The sequence below is a fragment of the Narcine bancroftii genome, chromosome 13 (genome assembly GCF_036971445.1).
Source record: "Narcine bancroftii isolate sNarBan1 chromosome 13, sNarBan1.hap1, whole genome shotgun sequence".
NCBI classification, from domain to species: Eukaryota; Metazoa; Chordata; class Chondrichthyes; order Torpediniformes; family Narcinidae; genus Narcine; species Narcine bancroftii.
Window position 1 is genome coordinate 81,113,799 of NC_091481.1, and position 20,885 is coordinate 81,134,683.

At 47.5% G+C, this 20,885-nt stretch overlaps 1 protein-coding gene across 1 annotated transcript in view; it reads left to right on the plus strand.

Moving 5' to 3' along the window:
• The window catches only part of gpr4 (G protein-coupled receptor 4), a 113,768-nt gene continuing 92,883 nt past the window's right edge, over window positions 1-20,885 (plus strand). Inside the window, exon 1 of the mRNA XM_069909108.1 lies at window positions 1-22. The gene's annotated coding sequence lies outside the window, so the exon portion shown is untranslated. The remainder of the gene's footprint in view (window positions 23-20,885) is intronic.

Genomic DNA, 20,885 nt, shown 5'->3' on the forward strand with positions numbered 1-20,885 from the left:
TGGATTAATGGGAGATTTGAACGTGAGTAAATGGATAAGACTATCTTTCTTTTTACGGGCAGCTTTTGGATGGAACTAATTGGATTTGTAGAACGCACCATGATTAACTCACCCCCCCCCCGAGGGAGAAACCGTTCTGCCTCTGTTCCCAGCTGGGAGAGCCAACCACCTCAAGGCCAAAGTCTGGGGGAAACTTCCTCGAGCGTTTCTGCACCAAGTTTCAGGGATATAAGCCAGAACAAGTGATGCAATCCTCAAGAGGGGCGTGGGATCAGAATATCACCAGGTGATGTAGATCAAATAACCATTTACAGAGTGGAAACAGGCCATGTTGGCCCCTCCCCTCCCCTCCCCCACTCCCCCTCCACTTCACCAAGTGAAGTGCAGGAAGGGGCAATTTCAGTGGGGTGCAAGTTGGTCTGGCCTGGGTGAATTCAAACTGAACTGAATAGATAAAGCTGGATTGAGGTGTTAAAGGTGGATCATTTCTCCCATTTCAATTCCCCGACCCATTCCCTCACTGCCATGTCTGTCCATGGTGTAGTGCACTGCCAGACTGAGACCACCCACTAATTGGAGGAACAACACCTCGTCTTCATCTGAATACCCTCCAACCGGATGGCTAAACATTGACTTCTCTGGTTTTCATTAAACCCCACCCCCCCATCTTCTTCCTCAGTCACCTTTCACGCATCTCTCTCTCTCTCTTCCCTTTACCCTCCGTCTCCTTTCACAGAGCCAAAATCATTTCTCATCTTTCCTCTTATCATATCCAACTAACACCTTTTGTTGATCTGGACTCCTCACCCCACCCCCCCCCCCACCCCCCACCACCCCAAAGCTAGCCTTGTCTTTATTCAACACCTTCTCTTCCTTGCTTATTCCTTGACAAAGGGCTAAGCCCTCCTATGGTCACTGTGAGACAGGCTGACGTCCTCTAGCATTTCTATGTGTTTTCGCTACGATTGTAGCAGATTTTCGTGTTTTGCATGGTTCATTTCTAGCCTGGGTATTTTCATGTGAAGAGTCGGGAGGTTACTACAAGTGATACAAGAGAAGCAAGCTGATTGCAGAAAATTCCAAAGAGGCATGAAGGAGAAACAAGAAGGGCAAAGGGAGAGAATGTGAAAAGGCTGGAGACCGACCTTGAAGGAACTCCAAGATCAAAGTTCAGATTTATTCTCAGGGTACATACATGATATCACATACAGCCATGAGATTCATTTTTCCTGAGGGCGGCAGAATTAGTACTAATTGGGTAACTGTATACTCAAGTAGAAATAAATATGTACAAAAGAGAGAAATATAAACAAACTGACTGCAATACAGAAAATAAATATTCACTAATAAATAATGTGGAAAGTAAGAGCGCTTAAATGAGCCCCTGATTGAGTTTGTCGTTGAGGAATCTGATGGGAGGGGGGAGCAGCTGTTCCTGAACCTAGTGGGGGCGAGTCTTGGGCACCGATACCTCTTTCCCGATGGCAACAGCGAGAACAGAGCGTGCGGTGGGTGGGGTGGATCACTGATGATTGCTCTCTGATGGCAGCGTTCCACGTAGATTTTCTCAATGGTGGGGAGGGTTTTGTCTGCGATTATAACTGGGCTATGTCCCGGCAGCCACTCTACCTGCAGGAGTGTACCGCCGGCCTACTGCAGGGGGCAGCCTCTATACCTGCAGAGTGTACTGCCGGCCTACTGCAGGGGGCAACCTCTATACCTGCAGGAGTGTACTGCCGGCCTACTGCAGGGGGCAGCCTCTATACCTGCAGGAGTGTACTGCCGGCCTACTGCAGGGTGGGCAGCCTCTATACCTGCAGGAGTGCTCCACCGGCCTACTGCAGGGGGCAGCCTCTGTACCTGCAGGAGTGTACCGCCGGCCTACTGCAGGGGGCAGCCTTTATACCTGCAGGAGTGTACTGCCGGCCTACTGCAGGGGGCAGCCTTTATACCTGCAGGAGTGTACTGCGGCCTACTGCAGGGGGCAGCCTTTATACCTGCAGGAGTGCTCCACCGACCTACTGCAGGGGGGCAGCCTCTGTACCTGCAGGAGTGTACCGCCGGCCTACTGCAGGGGGCAGCCTTTATACCTGCAGGAGTGTACTGCCGGCCTACTGCAGGGGGCAGCCTCTATACCTGCAGGAGTGCTCCGCCGGCCTACTGCAGGGGGCAGCCTCTCTACCTGCAGGAGTGTACCGCCGGCCTACTGCAGGGGGCAGCCTCTGCACCTGCAGGAGTGTACCGCCGGCCTACTGCAGGGGGCAGCCTCTGTACCTGCAGGAGTGTACCGCCGGCCTACTGCAGGGGGCAGCCTCTGCAACTTCAGGAGTGCTCCGCCGGCCTACTGCAGGGGGCAACCTCTGTACCTGCAGGAGTGTACCGCCGGCCTACTGCAGGGGGCAGTCTCTGCACCTGCAGGAGTGTAAGGGACAGGACAACACCTGGCCAGCTGCCAATCAGTCAGCCTGAATGGATCAAGCCCCACCCAGTTCGGGTGTCAATCACTCTCTGGGATATAAACCTGCGCCGGCCTCCCGAGGCCTCACACTGAGTTGCTGCAGCCATGGCCAGCCTTGCTCTGTGGAGGTCTTTGTGGATTAAAGCCTGTTGTTCAGTCTGATTCTGTCTAACAGCACACCACATAATTATCTTAAAACATGAAAGTAGAATCAAACTTTAACTTATTACTATTGACTTAACTAACCTAACTTAACTCCCTTCTAATTCTAAGTGCACGTGTGTGTAATGTGTGTGTAAGTGCAGAAAAGTTCTTTGGATCACAGTCCAATCTCACTTCTCACTCCTCCAAGTTCACTGGCTGCAGGCAATTCTTAGACTGTGCACAGAATTTAACATTTATAAAGTTCACCAGGCTTTGGTGCTCGAAAGGTAAATGGTTACCGCTCAGGAAGGTTCTTGTCAGTTTTCAGAGAGAGATTTGTTGTTCCAGGACATCCACAACTCATGTACTTCCATCAGTGTCTTGCTGTCGAAACTTGCCCCCTCAGGGTTCTCCAGATGATAACCTCTTTCTTTCAGGTCACCACAGAGTTCCTTTTTGTTTCCCTTATTCCAAGTAAAATATTAGACAGCCAGTCCTCTCCTCTTGCATGAACCACAAGATGTTATATTATTAGTAATTATTAATAAAAATATTGTTTTAAAAATAACATTGTCGATGAATTTGTATTCCTGCTGAAGTGTGATTTAACAGCAGCATTTGGAGGGGCATGGGAGGAGTGTATTGAGTAGGGGGAAAGTAAGGGGTGATGGAGCAGTGGGAGGGAGGGAGGGAGGGGAAATGGGGCATGGAGGGGCAGGGAGGGAGAAGTGGTGGAGAGTGAGGGAAATGGGGAGTGAGGAGCCAATGGAGGGGAGTGTGGGGAAAAGTGAGGGAGGTGTGAGAGGGACGGGGAGGGGAAGTGGTGGGAGTGAGGAGCCAATGGGGGGTGAGTGCGGGGAAAGTGAGGGGGAGTGAGAGGGACAGGGAGGGGGAAGTGGTGGGGAGTGAAGGGAAATGGGGAGTGAGGGGAAATGGGGAGTGAGGAGCCAATGGGGGGGGTGAGTGTGGGGGAAAGTGAGAGGGGAGTGAGAGGGACAGGGAGGGGAAGTGCGTCAGGAGTGAGGGGAAATGGGGAGTGAGGAGTCAATGGAGGGGTGAGTGCGGGGAAAGTGAGGGGGTAGTGAGAGGAACAGGGAGGGGGAAGAGGTGGGGAGTGAGGGAAAGAGAGTGAGAAGTGTATGGGGGTGGTAGAGTGTGGAGGCGGTGAGCAGGTGATTAAATTGGACTGGACATCAGTGAGAACGATAGCCTTTATATGATCTAACTTGACAAAGCACACCAAGAGCTGGTCCCTTGCTGCCTCTTGGCAGCAATGGCAATGCCTCAATGGCCCCCGCCACCCCAGGCCGTGCCCTCTTCACACTGTTACCATCAGGAAGGAGGTACAGGAGCCTGAAGATGAACACCCAATGGTACAAAAACAGCACCTATAAGCCTAAATGCACCTGAAATTGTCTGATCTCAGAAGCTAAGCAAGAGGGGAGACCGCCTCGGAACACCAAGGTTTCTGTGAGGGGCGCTGGACAAAGTGGCGACTCTCTGTCTGCTTTATGGAGGGCAAAATTTCATGTGTGTTACAAATTCTAAATGTAGTACAGTACAACTACGATTATCTGAGATGGTTGGGACCGGGGCCCATGTCGGATAAACATTTTTTCGGAGAACTGGTCATTTTTTTAAAAACAGCCCAGTAGCAACAGGAAATCACCCAGAACAGTGTTTATACAACAACAAACAACAAGTGAAGGCTTTTAAGCATTAAAATAATGTTTAATTCTCATTTAAAAAATGCTGGCCGCACCTCCCCACCGAGGCCCCAATCAGTTCAGCTCCGGAAAAATATCGGATAAATGAGGATTCCGGACAATCGGAGTTGTGCCTTATTACTTAACAATAATGGAATCTTTAACTTTTTTAACCTCTCCCATCGGGATATCAGATTTCAGATTTATTGCCAGAGTACATACATGGCATCACATACAACCCTGAGATTCCTTTTTTCCTCTGGGCACAGCAGAATTACCACTAGTGCAAAAATTAAACTGTGCACAGCGTGAACATTTAAAAAAAATAAAAGAACTGTAAACAGGTAACGAATGAAAACAAAACTGACTGTGCAATACAGGGAGAAAAAAGAAAATCGATAAAGTGCACAAGTCAGAATGAGTCCCTGATTGAGTTCATCGTTGAGGGGGGGGGGGAGCAGCTGTTCCTGAACCTGGGGGTGCGACTCTTGTGGCCCCTGTGCCTCGTTCCTGATGGCAGCAGCGAGAACAGAGCGTTGTGCTGGGTGGTGAGGGTCCTTGATGATCGCTGCTGCCCTCCGACGGCAGCGTTCCCTTAGATGGTGGGGAGGGTTTTGCCTGTAATGTCCTGGGCTGAATGGACAAATAGTTCCCCTTATTTTTTGCATTATTCTATTTATTTTTAAAAGGTAATTTTATAGCAATTATTTGGACTTGTAATGCTGCCGCGTGAAATCTCTTGGTGCCTGCCACATTGACCACCGCCAGTGGGCTGGCCTCCAACCGTGCATCTTGGCGCCTCACAGTTCGGCGGGCAGCAACCTCCTTTGAAGAAGACCGCAGAGCCCACCTCACTGACAAAAGACAAAGGAGAAAAACCCAACCAACCAATTTTCCACTTGCAACCGCTGCAAACCGTGCCTGCCTGTCCCGCATCGGACTTGTCAGTTACCAACGAGCCTGCAGCAGACGTGGATATACCCCTCCATAAATCTTCATCCGCGAAGCCAAGCCAAAGAATGCTACCGCAAAAACAACAAATTCCACAAAATGTTCATGACTAAAGGAATTCAAATTCTGATCCATCCAACCGGTCGGTCAGTGGTGCTCGGCCTTGTCAGTCCATAGAACCCAATGCTTGTCATCCCTCAAGCCCGCCACACGGTGGAGCCCTCTACCCCCTTCAACCCAGGGATCCTGTCTGGGTCCCAGATACCTGGTGTTTTGAAGTTAATATTTATTTCCAAAAGGAATGGTAGTACTTTGAGCTGAATTGTTGCCACTCCGGGTCAGTCCTCCAGTAGAGTGGAAGCAAAGACAATAATCTTTCATTGAGCCTTTCCGATCAGTTCTAGATCTCACAGCACAATCCCCTTGCTTCTCACTGTTTACAACTCCTTCAGTCAGATCATCTGTCGTTAACAAGCCCTCCTCAAACCCACCCAGCCGACACTAATCCGTATCATCCATTTTCCACCCAATCACATGCGCTTTACCCCCTCCCCCAAAGGACGCAATTGGGTGGAACGGGTCTCAATGGCCAGGATTGGCTTCTAGTGCGTAGTAAATAAAAATGTAACATTTAAAACATGCCTGCTTTAGAATTTCTTCAGTTCTGCGAAACATTCTACTAGTTCCCTCTTCACAGATGCTACCTGACCTACTGAGTATTTCCAGCAAACTTTTCTGTTTTTAAAAATTATTATTTCCAATTTTTTATCTAGACATACAGCGCGGTAACAGGCAATTGCGGCCACTAGTCCGTGCCACCCAATTAACCTGCACCCCCGTTATATTTTTGAATGGTGGGAGGAAACTGGAGTCCCCTTGGAAAACCCACGCAGGCACAGGGAGAATATAGACAGCACTGGATTTGAACCCCAGTCCCGATTGCTGGCGCCGTAAAGGCGTTGCGCTGACCGCTACGTGGCGGCATCTGTGGGATTTTGCTTTCCGCCAATTGTGTGTCACTGGCAAACCCTTGCTTTTCCATTGGCCATTGCATAACCATTTTTACAGCCAGTGCAGTCTCAGTGGAGTTGCGGACCTGGACGAGGACGTGGAGGGATGGGTCAGTAGGTTTGCGGATGATATGAAAGCTGAAGGTGTTGTGGATAGTATAGAAGGTTGTCATAGTTGACAAGAAGATATAGACAGGATGTAGATTTAGATGAAAAAATGCCAAATGGAGTTCAATCCGGATAAGTGTGAGGTGATGCATTTTGGAAGGTCAAACTTGAAGAAGTAGTACATGATGAATGGTAGGATACTAACAGTGTGGGACTTTGGGGTCCAAATCCATGCATCTCTCAAGGTTTCCCCCCTGGGTTGATGGAACAGTTACGAAGCCCTATGGGATCCCCGGCTTCATTAGTCAGAGAATTGAGTTCAGGGGTCGACAAATCTCTGAATGCTCTCTGAATGGAATGCTTATTCCATTCAGTTCTGGTCGCCTCATTACAGAAAGAATGTGGAAGCTAATGGGGAGGGTGCAGAGGAGATTTATCAGGATGTTTTCCGGATTGGAAAATACCTCTTACGAGGCAAGGTTTGCAGAGCTGGGACTTTTCTCTTTGGAGCGAAGGTGACAATCGAGGCTGACAATATTCTGAGAGGCATAGATAAGCCGGCACCTTTATCCCAGGGTGGGAGTAACAAACACAAGAGGACATCCGTACAAAGCAAAGGGAGGAATGTTTAGGGGAGATATCAGGGGTCCTTTTTTTGCACAGAGAGTTGCGGGTGCCTGGAATGCGTGGCCGGGGGGTAGTGGTTCAGGCTGAAGCAATAGAGGCATTTAAGAGACTCTTAGGCAGGCACATGGAGGAACGAAAAACAGAGGGTAGGGAGGGTTTAATATTTTTTGTAATATATATAGGTTAGCACAACATTGTGGGCCAAAGGGCCTGTACTGTGCTGTTCAAGTGAAAGGAGAATAAGTAGGCCAATCAGCCCATCGAGTTCTATTCCCTATTCTCCTATTCCAGGGGTTCTCAACCTTTTTCTTTCAACTCACATGCCACCTTATCATTTACTAATCACCCAGTACCTCTCTCTCTTTCACTCTGTCCCCTTTCTGCTAGCTCCCAGCCCCCTCCCCCTTTCACTCCCCAGCTTTTTTTCTCTCCCGCCCTCGCACCCCATATCCACTTAAGACCTCTTGCCTGTGCTCCTCCATCTAAACCCCCATGTGCACTCCCCTCCCCCCCCCCCCCCCAGTTTTACTCAGGTACTGCATACTTTTTGCTCACACTTTCACGAAGGGCTCAGGCCCGAAACCTCAGTTACACGTCTTTTCTGCATAAGGAATGTTTTGCATAACCTACTGAGTTGCTCCAGCCTTCCTGGGGATTAATCCTGTCTGACCTGCCAAGTTCCTCCAGCGATTCTTTGCCTGCGAGATTAAAGTTCCCCATCACAGACTTCAAGGCCAGGGGTAACACAGGGGTACAGACTCCTCTGCCTGCAAAGTTCACTTGTGGTGAAATGGAATCTGATTTAGCCCCCCCGCTCTACTCGCTATACACCCAGGACTGTGTGGCTAGATCAGTGGTTCTCAACCATTTTTTTCCCACTCACGTAAGTGGATGTTCTCCATAGATTGTCACATTGTCATGGTGGAGAAGCCTGTGTGGTCCTGAGATCCCGAGAGCTACGCTCCTGGAAGGGCCTAAGGTCAAGGGTGAGGTCCCGGACAAAGAACAGGCCCCAACGGTGGGACAGGCGGACGAAGTTACTTCAAACTCAATGGCTGTGAAGGCTGCCACAAATCTGATTGTGAATGACTGGAGAGTGAAACAGAACTTTCCTGGACATGTACACATTACATAGTAAGTTAAAATTTGATCCTGTTTTCATGTTTAAAGATAATTAAAAGCCACTTTTGTGTAAGTAACTATTTGTCTTGGTGAATTTCTGTTGCTGCTGGGTTTTGGGGTCCTCTGGGCCGATAACAACATCGTATTAGAACCCAGGTCGTTGGCGCTGTCAGGAGTTTTGCTTGATTCTTCTTCCTCATTTCTAGGGGAGTTATTTTCTTGGCCAAAAATAAATTTTATTCAAAATAAAACCATATACAGAGCAAAACGGTGAAGCCTTTTTGCATTAACTATGACATATTCAGATATTCATTCCTTTATCAAACACTGCAATATTAACCTTCTGATCTCCCATCATAGCCCTGCTCCCTGGCTCCTTGATGTTACTCCCTCTTCTATTGTTCGAAGGGCTTCCCCTCATTCTTAACCCCTCACTGCCTGTTGACAGAAGGACTCCTCTAGGCTGCAGTCCTTCTCCTCAGCGCCTCGCGTTGGCTGCACCAAGCCTCAGTGCCCCCCTGCAGCCTGGAGTGGGTCAGTCAGCAGTATTGCCCCCCCCCACCGACACCTCCGGGCGCTAGAAGACCAACGGTGTTTGGGCAGACTGAAGTGCGTCTTTCATTGAGTTGGGTGTCTTCCAGCAGCTCTGGGCGTCTGGTTTGCGCGAGTCCCCGCGACGGCTGATAGATAAAAGAGTCGTCTGTCACGCTGCCGCTGGGGATGAACCGTGACAAGGACCCCTGCATCCCTCTCCACACATGCATTCAGCAAAGTAGTGGGCGACCGTCTCCTCTCCAACTCGGGGGCAAGGCAGATGATATTCCTATAAGGATCTGTCCGGGAGGGATTATCTCACTGCCAGCCAGGCCGAGTCCTAGTGCTTGAGCGATGAGGCATTCCAGCAGATGATCTGGAAGGTCTTCTCAAGGAACCACCCTACCCCATCTATCGAGTCCTCGTCCTCAGTGGCTGGAGGCTGCTCCGTGCTGACCATTGCCTGATGGACTTGTGGTCAAAAGTGTTTGTGAAAAACCTTTTCTACAAAGGTTGGCAGACAGTTAAGGAAGGTCAACCCCAGTGACGTCCTACACTTTGTGGCCGACATGGTTGATCTTTTCCTACCGTGTTTACAATAAGTGTGGGTGTTTTCCAGTTGTGAAATGCCTTTAACGATTGAGTAATATGCAATAGAAGAGCACATTTTTCGTCACTCGGCTCACTCGGTTCTCATCAAAGACTGTGCCTTTGACAGGAGTATGATTCTGTGTTAACAAAAAAGGAGTTGTTAAATTGTCTCCTCCCTGGGTTAACTGGAGTGTCGAGGAAAGAAGCCGACTGATGTTCTGGAAGTAATCCACTTTGTTATTCTAACAATAATTAACCCTGAGAACTCTTTAGAGTTATTTACATCCATGTTTATCCTCCAAGTTCCTAACCAATTTGCACTGCTCAGAAGCGCCTCCTGCTGGTCCTGGCGGTGGCCCGAGCTCAAGGATCGCCGCAACCTGTTGCCATCGCGACCTGAGTCAGAGTCCACAGCACTAAACAGGCACTTCGGCCCATCTGGTCTGTGCCAAGCAAGCTAGTCCCAGTTGCTGTGTTCTGTCCACATCCCTTTAAGCCAGGGGTGTCTAGAATGTGGCCCCTGGGCCAACTATGACCCATTTCCCATTTTTCAAGTGGCGCGGGGTGAATTTTAAACCTAAAATGGTATATGACCCATTAGTCTCTAACAATAAATGGGTCTGTATGTACATTGCACTTATTAGTTTCAACCCAAGATGTCGCTGCCATTTTGAACAACAGTGATTTTCAAACTTTTTTTTCCCACTCACATCCCACCTGATGTAATCCTTATGCCATAGATACTCTGTGATTAGTAAGGGATTGCTTCAGGTGGGAAATCGTCCCTGATTGACTCATTCTGTGCACAGTTTCGTGACCCCAAAGGAAATGGGCCAGTGACAATTTTTCTCAAGCAAAATATTTCAGTAAGAATTGGGTCTGGAGCAGTGATTCTCAACCTTCCCTTCCCACTCACATCCCACCTTAAGCGACCCCTTACTAATCACAGAGTATCAATGGCCTAGGAATTACTTAAAGTGGGATGTAAGTGGAAAGAAAAAATTTGAAGACCACTGTTGCAATGTTTAATGATGAAAATGTTTGCCTCAGTTAAAAACTTTTATCTCAGTTAAATCTCAGTTGATTAAACAAGGCGGAACCGAAAAGACGGAAAATAGCAAGGGAGTGCCACGGAGGGAATATGAATATTTTTTTCACGGAGGTCAAGGGGAAAGTGTGTGTGTTTGATTTGCAAGGAATCTGTTAACTTTATCTACAGATTTACACATTGCACCATAATCATTAAGGTAGACACTTGGGCCATGAACTATATTCACTGAGAGTTGCGGAGGAAAGTTGCCCCTTCCTTCATCTTTCCTCCTGTTCTCATTTTGCGGTCAAATTTTTATTTTGGTCTGCTTTTTGAATGAGAGTTTTAAAGAGTTTTATTGCATTCATATGAATTAAATTTAAGAGCAGCAGATACAGAAATGCTGAATGTCATAGGTGAGCATATCACTAAACTACTGTAATGTCGATGGTTAAACTGCTCAGTAGTGTTTGTTATATATTCAGGACAATGTGAAATATTTTGTAACCGCGTAAAAATAAACCCTTCTCAATGTAGTAACTGTAGTTCACCACTGTTCGGCGCGCGCGCTTGTGTGTGTGTGTGTGTGTGTGTGTGTGTGTGTGTGTGTGTGTGTGTGTGTGTGTGTGTGTGTGTGTGTGTGTGTGTGTGTGTGTGTGTGTGTGTGTGTGTGTGTGTGTGTGTGTGTGTGTGTGTGTGTGTGTGTGTGTGTGGGAGTGTGAACAGTGTCCTGAGATGGTGGAAGACATCAGTAAGTAAAGTCTCTTTTGCTATTTGAATCTTGCATCTCTAAGTTATTTAAGAAGCCGCCCAAGCAACACAGAGATATAATTACATGACAGTTACTGCAGTGAGAAGGGTGTATTCTTACACGGTCACAAAGTAGTTTAATTGTCCTGATTATATAACTGCTGTATAGTAATTGCAATAGAAAATTAATTTTCGACAGCACAGGGGTTTTCTGGTCTAAAAACACCAGTTTTCTTGCACTTATTCACAGTGGTGCACTGGGGGTCAGCTAGGGATTATTTGAGGTATGTGAATGGGAAAAGAAAAGATTGAGAGCCACTTCTGTATTGGGGATCCCCCCCCCCCCCCTCAACTCCTCTCCCAGCCTCTGAGCTTATGAAGATGTTTCTCATCTGTTGGACGCGAGAGATACATGGGAGACTGCAGATGCTGGAGGCAGTCGCCGAACACAACGCTCTGGAGCAGTGGTTTTCAAGCTTCCCGCCCCCCCCCCCCCCCAGGCTCACATTCCACTTTAAACCATCCCTATTTAAGGGCTCTGCAGGGGTGCAGTGCTAATATTTTAGGTGTCACAGCTCGTCAAAAACCGTGACAAGGAGGTGCCTGAAACCACTCCAGAGGTGCTGGAGTTGTGCTCCGGAGAAATTCGGCAGCAATGCACCCCTGGTGCTCTGTGATTAGTAAGGGATTGCTTAAGGTGGTATGTGAGTGGAAAGAGAAATGTTTGAAAGCCACTGTTTTAATCGTCCCTAATGGACTCGTTATATGCAGGGTTTCAGTACTCCAAAAGAAATGGGCCAATGACAATTTTTCTCAAGCAAAATATTTCAGTCACAATTGGGTCTAGAGCAGTGGTTCTCAACCTTCCCTTCCCACCCACATACCACTTTAAGCAATCCTTCACTAATCTCACGCCGTCTATAAGGAGTCTGAAGGTCCTTCCCGTGACTGCGTGGGCTTTTCCCGGATTCTCCGGTTGCCTCCCACCCTTCAAAATGTACTGGGGGTTGTAGGTCAATCGGGCATAATTGAACGGCATGGGCTCATGGGCTGGAAGGGCCTGTTACCATGCTGCATGTCAAAATTTAGATTTCAGATTTATTGTCAACTCTGAGATTCTCTTTCCTGTGGGTGAGGCAGAATTACCACTAATTGGTAGTGCAAAAAAACTGCACTCAAGAACCTATATATACAAGCTCTCTGCTTGTAAACAAATAAAAAGAATGCAAACAAACTGACTGTGCAATATAGAGAGAGAGAAAAAAATCAATGATGTGTAAGAGTCCTTAAATGAGTCCCTGATTGAGTTTGTCGTGGAGGGGGAGCAGCTGTTCCTGAACCTGGTGGTGCGAGTCTTGTGGCACCGAGACCTCTTTCCTGAGTGCTGTGGATCGTTCATGATTGCTATGGCAGTATTCCCAGTAGACATTCTTGTTGGTGGGGAAGGTTTTGCCTGTGATGTCCTGGGCTGCGTCCACGACCTTTGGCAGGGTTAAAATTTAAAGGAAAGGGACTGCCTTGAAAGCTCGTTCTATTTCACATGGGAATTGAATGTATGATTTTTACCTCATGATTGGTAATATTGCAGATAATGTTTTTGTTAAAAATTCCAGATTTATTTAATTTGCATCTTAAATTCCTCATTTGCCATGCTGGGATTCGAACCCAGATCTATGGATGACCGAACCAAACATCTTGATACTTTGGTCCAGTCTAACTATTGTTAAACTGCAGCCCCATTGTAACCACACATTGCCTACACTCCTTACATTGCCAGTTTGGTGCTGCCATCTCCCCTGTTTAAAGATTCTCACCTTCCAGCTTGTCCCTCCCATCCTAGTCATGGAAGTCACTTGTGCCAGACCTCGGCTCAACCACTCAGGAAGAGAAAAGAATTGGTGTTGCTGGGGATTGTAGACGGCTGCATCATAGTCTAGTATGAAAACACCAATACCCCAGAGTGTAAAGCCCTCCAAAAAGTAGTGGACACAGCCCAAGCCATCACAGGCAAAACTTTCCCCGCTACTAGGTACATCTTGTGCTGATACAACCACTGGCTGAACTCCCACCGTCCTACTGAAGGTAGGCAACCTGGGAGGCTGGCCCCACTAACTCCCTGCCAATCACCTGCCCATATAAAGACTCGTGCCGGCCCCTTTGGTAGTCAGTCGAGCGCGTGGAGCCAGGAAGGTTATAGAGACCTTGTGTGTACTTTTAAGTAGATTAATGCCTGTTTGTTCAGTCTACGTACCCTGTCCCTGAATTCTCGCACAGCAGCACTCACACATCTGCAGGGAACGCTGCCGTCGGAGGGCAGCAGCGATCATCAAAGACCCTCACCATTCAGCGCTGTTCTCGCTGCTGCCATCAGGAAAGAGGTATCGGTGCCACAAGACTCACACCAACAGGTTCAGGACATAGCTGCTCCCCCTCCACCATCAGACTCCTCAACAACAAACTCATTGTTGTGCATTTATTGATTTTTTTTTTATTTTCTCAGTATTGCAGTCAGTTTGTTTACAGTTTTTTTTTGATTGTTTACATGTTCACGCTGTGAACCGTTTATTTTTTGCACGACCAATTAGTGGTAATTCTGTCGTGTCCGCAGGAAAAAGGAATCTCAGGGCTGTATGTGATGTCCAGAGGACCTCAAACCCCAGCAGCAATAGATATTCACCAAGACAAATAGTTACTTAAACAAAAGTTGCTTTTAATTAGTTTTAAACATGAAAACAGAATCACTCTTTAACTTAACACTATTGACTTAACTAACCTAACTTAACCCCCTTCTAATTCTAAGTGCACGTGTGTGTAATGTGTGCGTAAGTTCAGAAAAGTTCTTTGGTTCACAGTCCAATCTCACTTCTCATTCCTCCAAGTTCACTGGTTTCAGGCAATTCTTATACTGTGCACAGAATTTATCATTTATGAAGTTCACCAGGCTTTGGTGCTTGAAAGGTAAATGGTTACCGCTCAGGAAGGTTCTTGTCAGTTTTCAGAGAGAGATTTGTTGTTCGCTGGACACCCACAGCTGATTCCTTCTTAATCAGCTACTCCAGTGTCTGGCCGACGAAACTTGCCTCCTCAGGGTTCTCCAGATGATGACCTCTTTCTTTCAGGTCACCAGAGAGTTCCTTTTTGTTTCTCTTATTCCAAGTGAAACATTAGACAGCCAGTCCTCTCCTCTTGCATGAACCACAAAGGCTTTGACCAGGCTGAAATGAGCACTCACAACCCGTCTTCCAAATGGGGTTTTCCACAAGCTTGCCAGCTTGTCCTGTTCCAGTCCCAGTTGCTGCTGCTAACTGTAAAACTGCAGAAGTGAATTCCCTCTCTCTCTCTCTCTCTCAGAGAAAAAAAACCTGTTTTATCTCTCTCTGCTTGCAAAACCACATGACCCTCTAAGAACAGCAAGTTCCATTCCAGACAGCTTGCGGCTCTGACAAGTTCTTTCATGTGTTGCCTTTTTGTAAACAACAATCCATTAGTCAAGTCTCTTGGGCACTCTCCAAAGCTTTTGCAAAGACTGTTGGCCCTGACGTGTCTAGCATGAGCAGAGCTTCAGTATATTAAATAAGATCTGTTTTAAAGTGTTTATATGTGACCTCCACTAATAAACCTGCCCCAATTTATCTCCCAAAAACATACAATACAAGCACAGCATAATCTGTCACCGTACCCTGTCAATAACTGAAATCTGAAACTAAAACAAGCTGCTGCAGGGGAAACATATTGGCCTGGAGTCACAGGGAGAATTCCGGGGGGGGGGAATCATCTCTGAAGTTGGGGGCCACCAAGGATGATGTAACGATCAATTTAAAATCTCTTCCAAAAGACATCACTGTCAACAAGGCAGTTCTCCCTCGCTGAGGAGCTGAAGAGATCTCCTCTCATTCCGAATGGGCGATGTTATTTCCTGAGTTTAAACGCAGTCTAATGGAGGATCTCAGAGGGAGTCAATGAACAGTTGATGTTTCAGGCCGGAACCTTTTATCAAGAAACCCTGCTTCTTCTATTGTTTCATTGAGAACCTTCGCTCCACACGCCCCCTCCCTCCCAAACCAGCATGACGGCCCCATGCACTGCTCAACTGCAACTTGTAGGAACAACACCTCATATTCCATCTGGGCCCTCTCCACGCAGACATGGGGGTGGGGGATTGTGGGGGGGCGGGGGGTAGAATGTACATACTCCTTACAGACAGCACTGTATTCGAACCTGAGGTGCTGGCGCTGTAATGGAGTCGAGCGAACTGTGCCTCGCCAAGTGTTTCAAGCAATCTACCCTATCTATACCTCTCACGATCTTATCTGACCCTTTGGAGTCCTCCAGGGAAATCAAGCCTCGTATCTTGAAATAATCTTTCCGAGAGGAGCAAAACTTGGCAGCCGATCCACAGGGTTGAGTGAGCGAAAGGAGTTAGGTTGTAAGTTTAGTGTTACAACCTCCATAAACCAAGGATATTTCCACAGCTGATATGGCTGTATTCCCACGCCATCGAGGGGGAGGGTGAGACTGAGGGTCGCCTATTGTCAGCTCCTGTTTTTCTAATCCGGCAGTTTTTCAATCTTATCACCTGCCCTGCACCACTGTTGATAGAGGTGTTTTGACAGGATTCAGAGACAGAACATGTCAATGAACTGGAGGTCGTTCTGCTGCCAACAGATGCTCCTTCTCCGCAGCCACAAGGGGAGAGAGAGAGAGAGAGAGAGAGAGAGCAGGCAAGAGCGAGTCCTGAACCCTAGGTTCAGCCACCTCTGCTGGGTGATTTTATGCTTGAAACCTACAAAGAACTACGTGTGGCGCAAAAATTCAACTGACGTGAGGGTCTTTTGGGAAATGACGTGTACATGTTGATCCCCTATCAGCTGGACATAGCTTAAACCAGAGGAATATTGGAAGAAGGAATTGAAGTTATGGGAAACCGTGCTGAGACCTGGGGCAGATCATATTGAATGGCAGGGCAGAATTGATGGGTCAAATGGGCCTCTCCTGCTCCTATTTTTCTGTGTTCTTGTGGGATTTTAAATTCAGAATTTAAACCGTGGGCGGCCCAGTTAGCATAGTGGTCAGTGCGATGCTCTCATGGCGCCTTTGACTGGGACCCAGGGTTTGAATCCCAAGCTGTCTGTAAGTAGTTTGTACGTTATCCCCGTGTCTGCGTGGGTTTCCTCCCACTCTTTCAAAAACATGGCTAAATGGGTATAATTGGGCGGCATGGACTTGTGGGCTGAAAGGAGCTGTTCCTGTGCTGTAGGTCTAAATTTAAATAAAAATGAAATAAATAAAATTTTAATGAATCAGATTTTATCGTCAGGAAATTCATTGTTTTGCAGCAGCTTCACATTTAAAAATAAATAAACGAATGCAAAAAAAGAGAAGGTGTCTGGGGTTTATTGTCCATTCAGGAATCTGATGGCAGAGGGGAAGAAGCCATCTTTGTGCCGCTGGGTGCTCATCTTCAGGCTCCTGGAGCTCCTTCCCGATGGTAGCAATGGCATGGCATCCTGTCGATGTCCTCGATGGAGTGAAGACTGACGCCTAGGATGACGCTGGCCGAGTTCACAACTCTCCATAGTCCTGCGCATTGGCACCTCCAGACCAGACAGCGATGCCGCTGGCCAAAATGCTCTCCATGGTGCACCTATAGAAGTTTGGTGACCTACCAAATCTCCTCAAACCCATGGCAAAGTACAGCCGCTGGCGAGCCTGCTTGTTGACTGCATCGGCATACAGGCTCCAGGAGAGGTCCTCAGAGATGTTGACCCTCCCCCCCCCCTGCTGACCCCTCAATGAGATCTGCCAAGTCAAGTTTATTGTTAGCTGATCGCACAAGTACAATCCGATGAATCAGCGTTCCCCGACCCTCGGTGCCAAACATGAAGGCATGCAACCAGATGTAACACACATATAGACAAACAATCCATGTGCAGGATAAATATTCATACATACAAATAAATAACGAAATCTAGTTTTGTAAATATAAGTATTTCGGATGGTTAGTTGAGCTGTTTCTTTGTCGTTCAGCATTTTTACTCATGTTCCTTTCTCCTGAAGTTCACAATCATCTCCTTGGTTTTGCTCATGTTGAGCTCAAGGTTGTTGGTGTGACACCACCCAACCAGCTGATCCTTCTCCCTTCTATACGCTTCCTCATTTGGTCTCAGAGAGTGGGTTGTCGCTGGCCTTGGTGACATTTTTGTCCATTCCCCCCCCCCCACGACCCCCGCCGTTGACCCCGATCGCACAGGATCAACGCACAGTGGAGTGTCTGAAGTCACGGAGAGACCAGCCTGAGATTCCTGACTTGAATTTAATTCCCTGCAAAAGAATCCAAGGCGAGTTGATGGGTGGGTGTGAGAAAGAATAAGTGACAGGGCCATAGGGAAATGAGGAGAGTGCTTTACAAGATTTTTCCTCTGGGAGATGGTATGGAAGTGAAGGGCTGATTGTCCTCTGGGGAAACCCATATGGTCCAAAGACCACACTGACAGCGCCTGAGGTCAGGATCGAACCAGGGCCACTGGAGCCAGAGGGGTGACCTCCGTAATCTTTCCCAGGCCTGACGCTGAGCTGGTCTAGCGCGGAATGCCGGCAGGAGTTCCCTGCGGACTAGACTAGCTCAGTGGGGGCCTGGAATGCTTTGCCAGGGGTGGTGGTGGAGGCTGGAACACTTAGGGACATTTAAGAGACTCTTAGACGGGCACATGGATGAAAGGTTTTTTGGTAGGAATATATAGGTCAGCACAGCATTGAGGGCTGAAGGGCCTGTTCTGAGTTATGTTGCATGAATATAAAACTGCATGCCACCAGATTCATGGGAGGTTTCTTTGATGCAGCTATCAGATTGCAGGGTTAAAATAACATTGTCCTTGCTCCATTCGAACTGATATCTCCGTGTAACCCTAAACCCTGTACTGTATTTAACTTCTTGTACTTATGTAAGTGTTGACTACTGAATAACACAAAAAGGAAACCTTTTCATTATACCTCAGTACACATGATGATAAGCTTGAACTTGAACTTCAGCTAAGTCTTTTAAACCCTTCTGGCTAATCACTTTCCTGGTTGGACAAGCCCTCCAATCCAGTGAGTCAAGCAGGAAAGCCTGGGATTGTGGCGCACTACTTAAGTGTTGGAGTGCGGTTGGCCCAATGCCTTTACAGCGATCGGGACCGGATTTGGGGTTCGGAACCCACGCTGTCCACAAGGAGTTTACACGTTCTCCCCAGGTCTGTGTGGGCTTTCCCCAGTGGGGGGGGGGGGGTCCTGGTTTCTGCCCACCATTCAAAATGTAGCAGGGGGTGTAGGTTAATGGGGTGTAAATTGGGCAGGACGGACTCGTAGGCAGAAATGGCCTGTTACCGTGCTTTAGGTCTAAATTTAAAATTTTTAAAACTCAGCATCGAAAGGACGTAAAGGGTACTTTTCTGACAGTAGCAGCGAGAACAGAGCGTGTGCTGGGTGGTGTGGATCCTTGATGATCGCTGCTGCTTTCCGAAGGCAGTGCTCCACGTAGATGTTCTTGATGGTGGGGAGGGTTTTACCTCTGAGGACAGAAGCCTGACCCCTTCATTAAGGAATGAGTGAAAACAGGTGACCCCCCTAAATAAAAATGTAGGGGGAGATGAGGAGAGGAAGGAAGAAGGGGCCCCTTCACCTGTAAACCTGCAAGGGGTCATCTACTGCATCCAGTGCTCCCAATGTGGCCTTCTCTATGTTAGAGAGTCTGGGCACAGACTGGGAGATGGTTTCCTTGAGCATCTTCCCTTCTTCTGCCACAATAACCAGTTTAATTCCACACCCTATTCCCACATCAACACCTCTATCCATGGTGTGACGAACTGCCAAACTGAGGCAACCGGCAAATTGGAGCAACAACACCTTATATTCCGTCTGGGCACTCTTCAGCTGGACGGCATTAACATCAACATCCAATTTCCATTGGGCCTTTCCCCTGAGTTTCTCCATAACTTCAATTCCTTCTTCCAATATTCCTCTGGTTTAAGTCATATCCAGCTGATAGGTGATCAACATGTACACGTCATTTCCCACAAGACCCTCACGTCAGTTAGATTTTAGCATCACATGTGGCTCTTTGTAGATTTCAAGCATATAATGGCCCCAGAAGAGGTGGCTGAACTTGAGGTTCAGGACACTCCCCCCCCTCTCTCATTCTCTCTTTCTCTCTCTCTCTCTCTCTCTCTCTCTCTCTATCTCTCTCTCTCTTTCCCTGTTGCTCTGTCTCCTTCCTTCCTGCTCACCAACTCCTTCGCTTCCCTCTCCCCTCAGAGTCCGCTATCCCCTTCCCCTATCACCTCAGCTTTCTGGTCTCTCACCTATATCCATGTGACCTTTTGCCTGATGGTCTGTGCTCCTCCCCATGCCCCTTCCTCCCTCCTCTCCTCCCACCACCTTTTTTTTTGGGTGCCTGTCTGCTTTTTGCTCATACCTTGGTGAAGGATTCAGGCCCAAAACATTGGTTACCCTATAGACAGTGGTTCTCAACCTTTTTCTTTCCATTCACATCCCACTTTAAGTAATCCCTATGCCATCGGTGCTCTGTGATTAGTAAGGGGTTGCGTAAGGTGGTCTGTGAGTGGGAAGGTTGAGAATCACTGCTCTAGACCCAATTGTTACTGAAATATTTTGCTTGAGAATTGGCCCATTTCCTTTGGAGTTCTGAAACCGTCCACATAACAAGTCAATGAGGGACGATTAAAACAGTGGGTTTCAAACCTTTTTTCTTTTCACCCACATCCCACTTTAAGCAATCCCTTACTAATCACAGAGCACTGATGGCATAGGGAATACTTAAGTGGTACGTAAGTGGAAAGAAAAAGGTTAAAACCATCAGAACCACTGGTAAAATGTTACATGTACATGAGAATAAAATAGAACATTTACAAATCGTATAGAATAACATGGATGGTATTGTAACCTACATTAAAAATAAGTGAGAGAGAAAAATGTTAAACGACTATTCTACTTATCTAAACCCACCCTACAGAGGCTATTGGCTTAACATGGACAGACCACTACTGATAATAATTTTTTTTTAATAATAATTTTAATAAATTAAAAAATTTAAAGGAGGGTGCAGATGATGGAAGACTGGAGCAACAAACACAGTGCCCGGAGTAGATCAGTGGCTCAGGGTCGAGATAGTGTGTGGCGTCCTCCGCCACACACTTTGTGTAGCGCTGCGGCAAAGAGATGATTATCTAGACCATAAAAAGGCCGGAGGAACTCAGCTGGTCTCGCGGCATCCAGAGGATATAAAGATAGAGGACTGACGCTTCAGGCCTAGGCTCTACCTTTATCTTTACCTCGTACGGATGTTTCAAGACCGTGCTGAGTTCCTCCAGCATCTCTGCGTTTACTGCAATCACCGACTCTAGAGTTTCACTCCATTATCGTCACAGTTCTGATGGGCTGAATGGCTCATCCCGTTTGACTCAATCACTCTCATGTTGCCTATTTTGGGAGTCTTCATTCAGTAAATTAGTGTTTCCTCCAGTACTGTGACTATGGTAACAAAAGCTCGGATTTTATCACCTCCTGTGGTGCTATAACTCCTTTCTCAGCAGGCGAATCAGGTGATGGCCTTTTCACTCCACACTACTGATAAATTCCAGATATTTTTTTAACTGAAGCTGCAAGCTTGATCTTTCCATCGTTGTGCTTCCTTGAGTCAACATCACAAGAGATAAGGAGCAATTTCCGCGGCGGATCCCCATTGGATGGTGGCAGTGCCAACATCAGGGGTCGCGGGCGGAGAGGGCCTCACTGCCCCCTCTTCCTCCTCACCAGGCAACTGAGGTTGCCATCGTGCTGGGCCCGAGACTCCAGGC